This window comes from Euprymna scolopes, chromosome 27 (assembly GCF_053919585.1).
Source record: "Euprymna scolopes isolate OS-2025 chromosome 27, ASM5391958v1, whole genome shotgun sequence".
Lineage (NCBI taxonomy): Eukaryota > Metazoa > Mollusca > Cephalopoda > Sepiida > Sepiolidae > Euprymna > Euprymna scolopes.
The window spans coordinates 13,894,030-13,903,964 of NC_136508.1; positions in this window are offsets into that span (position 1 = coordinate 13,894,030).

Below are 9,935 nucleotides of genomic sequence, written 5' to 3' on the forward strand. Positions count from 1 at the left end.
TAAGGCTGTAAAATCCATGCTTTTTTTCTGACGTTCAAATACAAAATGGTGTAATTTTTTTTACTAATTTCTTTTCTTTGCTTCCTCTTCCAGATTGTTGTCTACTGCTTTAAATTTTCAACACGCGCGAATGCGCGTCGCGTTGAAAACCATCGCGTTCATTGTCATTCGTTCAGCTTTATATTTCGTCAGACGGTAAAATTTTCTCGGCTTAATCCGGCTGTTGACGTCCTGTTCTGGAGAAAGCCAGGTGTGCGCTTAGTTACGTCTGTATCACTCTCTGCATGAGTACAAATCTTTTATCTTTATTTTTGAGTTTTTGCCTGTATTTAGTAGTTTTACGCTGATATAATTCATCGTTCGATTTATAATTGTTAATTTTTGATTAAAAAATACAGCCATTGAACTATAAGTGGTTTATTTTCCATACTTATTGGTAAATGTGCACTGAACATATTGTATGATACTTAAAGTTAAATTCAAATTTTGATACATCTTTTAATTTAAATGTGAAAGAAAACAAGTGAGACGCTGAAAACGTACATTGTAACACAATACGTTGTAAAATGCTCTTACAATTAGCAATTAAGTGATGTGCACAATTTGTGCTTATTTGGGATGAACCCCTGGTAATAATTTTCCAAACCTAAAAAGCTCTGCAAATGAAGTATGTTTACTGGTGCCGCCATTCCTTTAATAGCGGTCGCCCTATCTTGGTCCGGGCGTCTGATATTTTTATCGATTATTTGACTCAGGTATTTAATTGTTTGTAAAAAAAAAAAACTCGCATTTACCTTTTATCTGTCTAATTGGAATCCACAACCTTGTATTCGACTGAATACTAATCTGATATGTTTTCCATGTTCCTCCCTGCTTTTGCTCGCTAAGATAATGTCATCAAGACATGCGATTGCAGTGTCCAAGCCGGACAGCATAGTATCAATTACTTGCTGGAATATTGCGGGTGTCACCTTGATACAAAACACGAGGCTTTCGTATCTGTACAAACCTGCGTTTACCGGAATCTGTAGGTAAGCGTCGCTTAGGTCGATCTTAGGAAAAAAAACTTGCCACCATTTAATTTCGTGAAAACTTCTGGACTATGTAATCGATAGTGAAAATCTTCTAAGGACCAATTGTGTCCGATCGCGAAGTCGGCGCAGACGCGAATTTCCCCGGATGTTTTTACGTAAACTGCCGGACAGCCCACTCACTATATTAAATTTTAGCCAGTAAACCGATGCTTTTTAATATGTCTTGTTCCTTATTTATTTTGTTCAGGGAAGCGATCAGGACATTACGTGTCTTTTTAAACACCGGTTGTGTGCTAGGTTTCAACTTAAAATCTGCGGGCAGGAGTAAATACGTGTGCGAATTCTTTTATAAAACAAGTTATAATTTCTCCGTTTCTGCTGGGCGGGTATCTATTTTCTTGCAGAAAATAGATACAGGAAGATCCCAGAGAGGAATCTCCTCCATGCTGTCAGAACCGAACATCTTAGTTGTTTTTTTTTTCACCGTGAAGTGACGTTTGTAATTAATTCACCTTTAAAATTAATGTTTGTACCATTAACGGCCGTCGGTGTTCTGTTAGTTTTTTACATAGTCGTCTTCCGTAATATGTTCCACGTTTTAATATTTATTATTTAACGATCCGATCCAGTGCCTAATTGGAATTTAATAGCCTTGCCGAAAATGTTAACCGTTACATATTTCCGTAGATTTTCATTTACGACGTCCTTAGTTCTGGTTTGAGGTACTCGGCTTCTATTCTTAATTTTCCTATAGTGCGAATTTTATGACCGATCTTATTGCATAAATGGCATCTGTTTTGTTAAAAATGGGCAATCTCTTACCCAATGTATTCCACCACATCTGAAACAAACTGTGCTTTTAGTTTTCAGAGTCTCGGTGATTCGTGTCTGTGTGCTATTTCGCCGGTTTTTTCTTAGTTACGTTATTTTTTATAGTCGCGATGCCTGCTTCTATATTTCTTGCATCCTTTTTTATAATTTCTACTTTTTGACAATCCTCAGTCAATTTTTGAAGTGTTAATTCGGTCCATTTTCTAATTTTGTAAGCACTTTCCGCATCTTTTTCCCGGGGTTAACCCTTGCGCAAACACAATGCATTTAAAATTGTCTGCTGTTAGTTCAGACAACTTAAAGTCATCACAGTGTTTGTTACCTACAGCTGCGTCGGTGGCAAAATCGTTATTACCGTCTTTTACCAAATTCAAACAACTTCAACGCTTATAGAAAAGAGATGTTTTCGGCGAGAAAAGTTATGTTAAAAAATTTACCGTTTCATTGAATGATACATCTGCTGTTTTCCGAGGCAAGATGCACTTCACAGAATTTACCATGCTCAGCCGTTTCAATTTGTCGTTGGAGAAGTCTGGTTTTCTTTTGATCACACAAGTTGCTGCGGTCAATATTAAATAAAAAATCTTCATAACGCCGAAAATACGCTGGCATTGAGTTTTCCTCTTCCTCGTATTTAAAACTATCTATTGCGGTCCATATTGTATTGAGAAAATGCTGAATTGCTTTCCGCGTTCGCATTATTCTTAACAAATTCTGTAAGCAATTCCTGTTCGTACTTGACGTTCGGCTAACTGTTTTTGAATTCCTATTGTTGTGCCTCGGTTCGTATTTTACATTTCGCTAACCGTTCTTGCAATTCCTTTGGCTGTCACTCGAATCGTATTTGACGTTCAGTCCAAGGTTTTTCGGATTGTTACTGACGCTTTGCGGCATCGATATGCAACTTGGTCAAAGGTTCCAACGCTACTTTCAATTCGTCCATTTTGTTTTGGCAGCATTAGCACTTTCTAAACGTTCGCAGAATTTTACAAAACCGTTTTATGCTTTCTTATTTCTTCCAGACAATAAAAAGAACATAAACATAAAATGTTAATTGTCTAAAGAAGAAAAAATGAAGTGTATACGTTTCTCCAGAAAAAAAATGACGCCCGATTTTAGCAGCGAAAGCCAAAAGTAGCGAATTCTTTTTTCCGGACGTATAAAACTGTACCTTTCTAAGTCGCGATGGACCGTTTTCTGTTTGCAAAAGTACAGCGCTATTTTGAAAGTCGTGACGAACTTTTCACTTTCAACTTTTTCTTTTTCCGTAATGATTTGTGTTCTTTTTTTTTCGTTACCGTAAATCTTTCAGTTCCAAGTGTTATGCTACACTTCCTTAAGCTTGATAACATTTGAGACCGACGTCGTTAGTATTTTTAGAATACTATTTGAACGCGAGTATTTTTTCAATGTAGTCGGTGGTTTTGATTTTAGTATGCCCTTGGATCCAATGTCGTCAGTGTTTAGTTTTTTTAGAAAACTGTTTTTAAACGTGAGTACGTTCTCTGAATCCAATATCGCCAGCGTTATGGTTTGCAATAAGCTACAAAGAGAACAGAACAAGGGAATAGAGTTTAAACCACGTATTACTGGAACAACAACGTAAAATAGGTTACAACTGAAAAGAGAAGTAAACCTCACCGAGCAGGCGAAGTGCGCTCTGGTATGCAATCCACACTTTGGATCAAACGCTCTATGGTTTATATAATTGATAGAACACTCTATTTGGAGGGGTATTCCTCCACAACAATCACAATACACGTTACAAGGTCATTTGAGTTTTATAATCATATTGATTTAATATAAAATATATATTTTTTTTACCATATATGATACCACATATATCGCTATGGTGTAATTATTACAATCAATCGGTATTTTTTCAGTTTAACGACCCTTCGGCATTCACCTTTAAATTGTCGACTTTTATAGTTTTGGGGGACACTGAGAACTTATATTGCATTTATTTCTTGCCGAAACGAGTAGTTATTCATATTTGAAGACATGTAGTATCCAACGTGATCACTATAATTTGACAAGCAAGTTTGGCGGCCGTGCATTTACTAAAAAAGCCCAAGAAGATCAAAATGAGCCAAAAAATTACACCAGACCTCGTTTCATTTTCTCATGATTGGACAAACGATTATTTTTATGATAAAAAATACATTTATTTCGTTTTTTGACACACCCCGATTGTTTTCTTCTGACGCCAAATCTGATAATCAAACCCGTCGCATATATACCGTTTGCATGGTATGAACTCCTGGACCCTGGGACTTTTTAAAGAAATGTTAGTTTCAATAAAGTGGGGGATCACTTTTCTATGATAATTTTACCTAACACGGGAACCCACACGTTGGCCTCTCCAAAAACACATTTTTGTATATTGGGGCGGGTGAGGAGGTTGTGGTGATGTGTGGGCGTTGTTGTAATTGTACTATCTAGAAATGTTTTATGTGAATGGTTTCTTTTGCATTGAAATATATAAAAGACATGGTCAGACGTTTAAAACGATTGGCGTAAACCTGGCATCAGACTGCTTCAGTCACGATATGTTCTATCAGCCGGACAGGAAGTTCAGAAAAACTCAACATTCGGGCTCCAAATCAAAGAAGCAGAAATGTAGTTTACTAGGACGCTGTTCAATGAAAAGTTCTACAAAAGGATATGATGAAAAACTAATATGATCTGAGTGTCGTATCTTTTCAGTATTCAATGTGTTAGATAAGATTTAAGCATCGAGTTGAAATTTACTTCCCGTACCTTAGTGTGCAGAAAAGTGCTGTGTCATGCGCGGGTGTCTTTGCTAGTGTATATATATATATATATATATATATATATATATATATATATATATATATATATATATATATATATATATATATATATGTGTGTGTGTGTGTGTGGGTGTGTGTGTGTGTGGGTGTGTGTGTGTGTGTGCGTGTATTCCGAGAATATAAACAAGCGCCCCATATGTTTAGCAAATTATACTTATGACAAGACATGTAAAAAAGGGAAGACGTAACATACGAGGCAAACACCATGTAAGGAATAATCGTACAATAACTAAAACCCAGTACATAAAACTTAATTAGGCGCCACTATGCCAATATTTCACATACAAATCTCACTTTAAATTTGCCATTCTCATACGACACATAATTATAATTCAAATAACCAAATCAGTTGATGATGTCTTACTATAGTACTTATATCATGATAAATTTATTCTAACCTAATATTTAGTTGTTAGTGTAGGATATGTTTGTTCGTCCTCCGACGAAAGCTAATTCACCTATGCCCGTTCGGTTTTATGTCCGATCGTCCGTTCGTCTGTCTGCAATTGTCCCACTAATTGTGCCTTAGATTTTTTTGAAATTTTGGACAGACATCAAACATTATACGTGTAAAAAAGTAAAGTAACAGATTTCCCGAGAATATTCCGGTTGCTTCCGTAGTGCTGCCTTTTAGGTTAATATCGCTAAAATTGACACTATTGTACTTATTAAAAAATTGATGCCTTGGATTTTTATAAATCTTTCCAAAATGTTGTAACTAACTGCTTTCTAGAACATTTTGTTGTCTATACTTTTGTGTGTCTCAGGTGCGCTTACACCGTGAATAAAACGCATCATGTTTGAAACAATTATACCATATTTTTTCTTAAATTTTCTGTGTATGTGGATTTAGCAGTTTTGCAAGCTGTTGAACTCGAATTCCAATACGTCATATGCCTTGTAGAATTTTTGGGTAAATAAGGGGGGTGCAAATGATGGATTTATTCATTTTTTTATTTGCATGATGTTGAACTGAAACTTACATATGAAACTGCATCGTTTGTTCATTTTCACCAGGATTTGCGCCCTCTGGATACTTTAGGGTAACATGGGGGTAGGCACTCATGACCTTTATCGTTTTCTTATGCCTCGTTCTCTGTGCACTCACGTCGAACCATATACGCTTTACTTGTTTTTGTTTGTTTTGTTCTCTAGTGATGTATGTAGAGTGATGGGTTAATTATAACGTATGCTTTAGACAAAATACACTAATTTTAGGCTAAAAAATCACTATGACACTGACTAGATAATATATAACTATTTTAATACTACGTTATAAATATATGGTTCTCAATATTATTGATTCATAATGTCTTCAAAGAAGATCCGATTTTTTGCTTCATAATTACTATAGATATTCAACGTAAATGTGCCAGAACCGTAATCAAATCTTACAGAAAGTGCTTATATTATTCAAACAAGTTTATCTTCGAAAGATCGAATCGCGTAGTTACAATAGTAATTAAAACATGATACCACTATATTCGGGGTCGTATGTGTTTGTTAATTGAAACAATTAGATAGCAATGTGCGTATTGCGTTCTTTATATTCAATATACATTGCAATATTCTACCAATTACAATGCACGCCTATGTAAGCTTGGAGGTTTTTTCAGATAAAAACGGAATAAAAGCATTTGTGTAAGTTTACATTCTAAATACGTAAATTAAATTCACTGCTCATGTCAAAGTCAGGTAATAGTAACCACGACCACAAGCACACGTATACGCGTACATAGCCACGCGTATACGCCTGTATATAAACGGTAGCATATAATGCGTTATTAATAGTTCTATGAAACTTTGTCCACTACTGCATGTATACGCATCAAGCGTTTACCTCAATTTCTGCTATGACCTATGTTTATGTTACTTATTCTATATTTCTGTCTGTATATGTGCCTCTGTGTGTGAAATAAATAACTGATTTTCTCGTCTCCTTCTCGTTGAGGGCGAAGTAACCCTAAATGTACTATGTACGTATCTTACCTGAAAACACAGCCTTTTCTCTTTCTTCTGCGAATCATCGATGATTCTTGCCTGTTCAATTGTTTTGCTTTTTTTGCTCGTTTCCTTCTGGTTCAACGATGGTTCCCGCACATGCCGTTTTCTTTGCACTTCGTGACATTCCGGCTTTCTCATAATACGATGTCGCTCGTGATTTATTAACGTAGCAGGATTAATTCGATGTTTCGTCAAACCCATATAATACAAATAGAATTAAGCTGATGCCATTATACTGGGTGCCCGAAAATGTCAGTTAACTTTACTCATGAGATCGGTAAACAATTTCACAATTTATGTAGGTTGGTCAATGCTATTCTTATCCATAAGTAATTTCCAAAATAATATCTGTAAAATTTCTAAAATAGAGTAATGTAGAAAATATAAACATTAATGGTAAAACAACAAATATGCTTAATCCATTAGGGATTTCTTGGGCAACCTGCACAAATAACAGATAGATGCAATATGGCAATGTATTTATTAAGTTTTTGGTCTATAACCTCTGCCATAGTACTAAGTACGCTTTTCCTGTAAAAAATGTAATAAATACAATCGTGATTTAAGAAGAAAAAAAACTATGTTAATACTTATTATAAGAATACACAACAACTCTTATAATATACAATTTTATTGAGTGATTTTCTCAGTAATCAACTATATTGCATTGCAATTTGTTTTGCTTCAAACGTTCTACTCTTCATAATATTACTCTTTCTATTCCTCTCTGTTAGGACTTAACAAATGTATTAATACAGCCAATTAAAATGCATTTTAAGTTCAATTAAATTTAAGCAATATTTACCATTTTTTCAAGATTATAAAGTTGAGTGTTTTGTCCGTCGAATTTTACATGGCCGTGCCTTTTAGCGTATATCAATATAAAGCGATAATTCTACGTTGCAAGTCAAATTATTGCGCACTTATGGAAGAAAATTAACAACTATTTAAATTTCTTAAGGAGCTGTGTGTTATCGAATCAAAACTAAAGAACAACTAAATCATCCCAGACCTATATACATATTTTTGACAATAATAAGAACATTTAGGACTAAAAGTGCTGAGATTATAAACTGGTCAACACTCTAATGTTGTAAATTAATAATAACAAAATAAATAAATAGAAAATTCTTTTGAGAACATTTATTTCTTTGTACTCTTTTAATATACGATATAACTACAACCTAACGATATCCGTTCTTTGACTGACACACGTCGACGCAAGTTTGACATTCATAGCTCCTTTTTCCGAATGACGAATCAGTGAAATACCCATTACTTTTCTTATTGTTGACCTTGCCCAAGTGCATAAAATTATGTATTATGCTAAGTAATATCTTGTCGCCTAAATCAGTATTTTAGTTTTCAAACAAACGTGATTATTACAGTTATGCTTGAAATAAGACTTTGCCTTACTTAGCGTGTAGCAGCTGGAGAATTTTTTTTCTCAATAAGATACAAGGGAAGTAGACATCACATAACTTGATTATTTCTATGTGTATTTTATGATTTAAAACAAACCGTTCTAGTGTTTTTTTATATTAAGTTTTGAAAAAAATTAAAAAGACATGCGGAGCATGTAACAGGCACCTACATGGATAATAGATTTTAAGAAGGCAAATAAATAACACAGCGTATAAATAATACTATAAATAATGTTTGTAAAAACGTCGCAAACATTTTTGACATTGGACAAACATACAAGGGATGTTTATACCTAAAATAGAAATATGTATGCTAGCAATAAAATACAGCGTTTTACATTAAAGAATTGGTCCATGAGAAAGTGCTTTGAGTTAGTTGAAAGTTACTTTGTGGCAATACGTGGGTGTAATTCTCTCTGAACATGACAAAAATATACGCAGAAAAGACAAACAGTTTTTAATGCCCCTACGCACTTACAACAGAGAGCACTATTATCCAACAGTAACGAGCAGTTAAGAAAACTTTGTGCTCACCAAGGTAGCTAAGATAAAAGTTTGACGTTGGCCTCTAAGTAAGGGCTTTATAAAAAAAGGTGTACGCGTGTATTGAGCGCTACTGAATAGATATTGATGTCTAAGGTCATCCTAACTATTTATTTGAAATTTATTATATATATATATATATATATATATATATATATATGTGTGTGTGTGTGTGTTTGTGTGTGTATATATATGTATATATTTTTATGTATATATATACATATATATATAAATATATATGTATATATACATATATATATATATATATATATATATGTATATATATAAATATATATACACACACATATATATATATCTGTATATATACATACATATATATTTATACATATACACACATATATATATATATCTATATATATACATATATATATATATATATATATATATATATATATATATTTATACATATAGGGTCATGTCACTAGTAAGGGTGCTGGAGGAATACGTTTCATCTGGGCTGACGTTAACCGCCTGATGGTCAGGGAGCCGAACTTGGATTAACCACTAAGGAGGCTGTCCTATCATCACGTGCAAAGTACCAGGGCTGCTGTATTGTCATTTGGTGAATGGGTTCTGGGCCATGCAGTATTTTTTGGTAGGTCCTCTCGATGCCATACTATTGGGTAATTGTTACGGCTATATCTTATCATGTGCTTCACAAAAATAATTCTTGCTTTTTTTTCTCTTATTTTCCCTCTCGCTCCTGCTCCAACAAAGTCTACCGACCTGCTCCACAAACATCAAAACCTCAACAGTCATGACAAATCTAAAAAAAAAGAAACACGAATAAATCTAGAATCCCATCCTTAAACGTGGAGCCCTACTACCAGGTCTCCTTCCCCAACATCAGCAGTCATGTTCCAACCTTCCAGATTGAAACACAATTACAGGAGACGAAACCGGTCATATTCTTTCTAAGTGAAACTGACATAGGACCAACCACTTCTCTAGACGAATTCATAATTGGAGGATACTCTAACTTAACATTTAAATCTGAACCCCAAGATTGCCATGGGCATGGGAGGTGTGCCTTCATCAAATATTGTTTTCCATGCGGTAAGGATGTCTCCAGAGATGACCCTAATTTACCTTATATATGCTTGGATTTTTTCTTTTTTAATTTTTTAAAATAATATTTTCACCCCAAACAAGGCAAATTGCAACTTTGGTGTAGGGGCCTACTATCATGGGAAACAACTACTGCGGTACTATGTAGTGATTTGGGCAGCAAGATGTCGGTT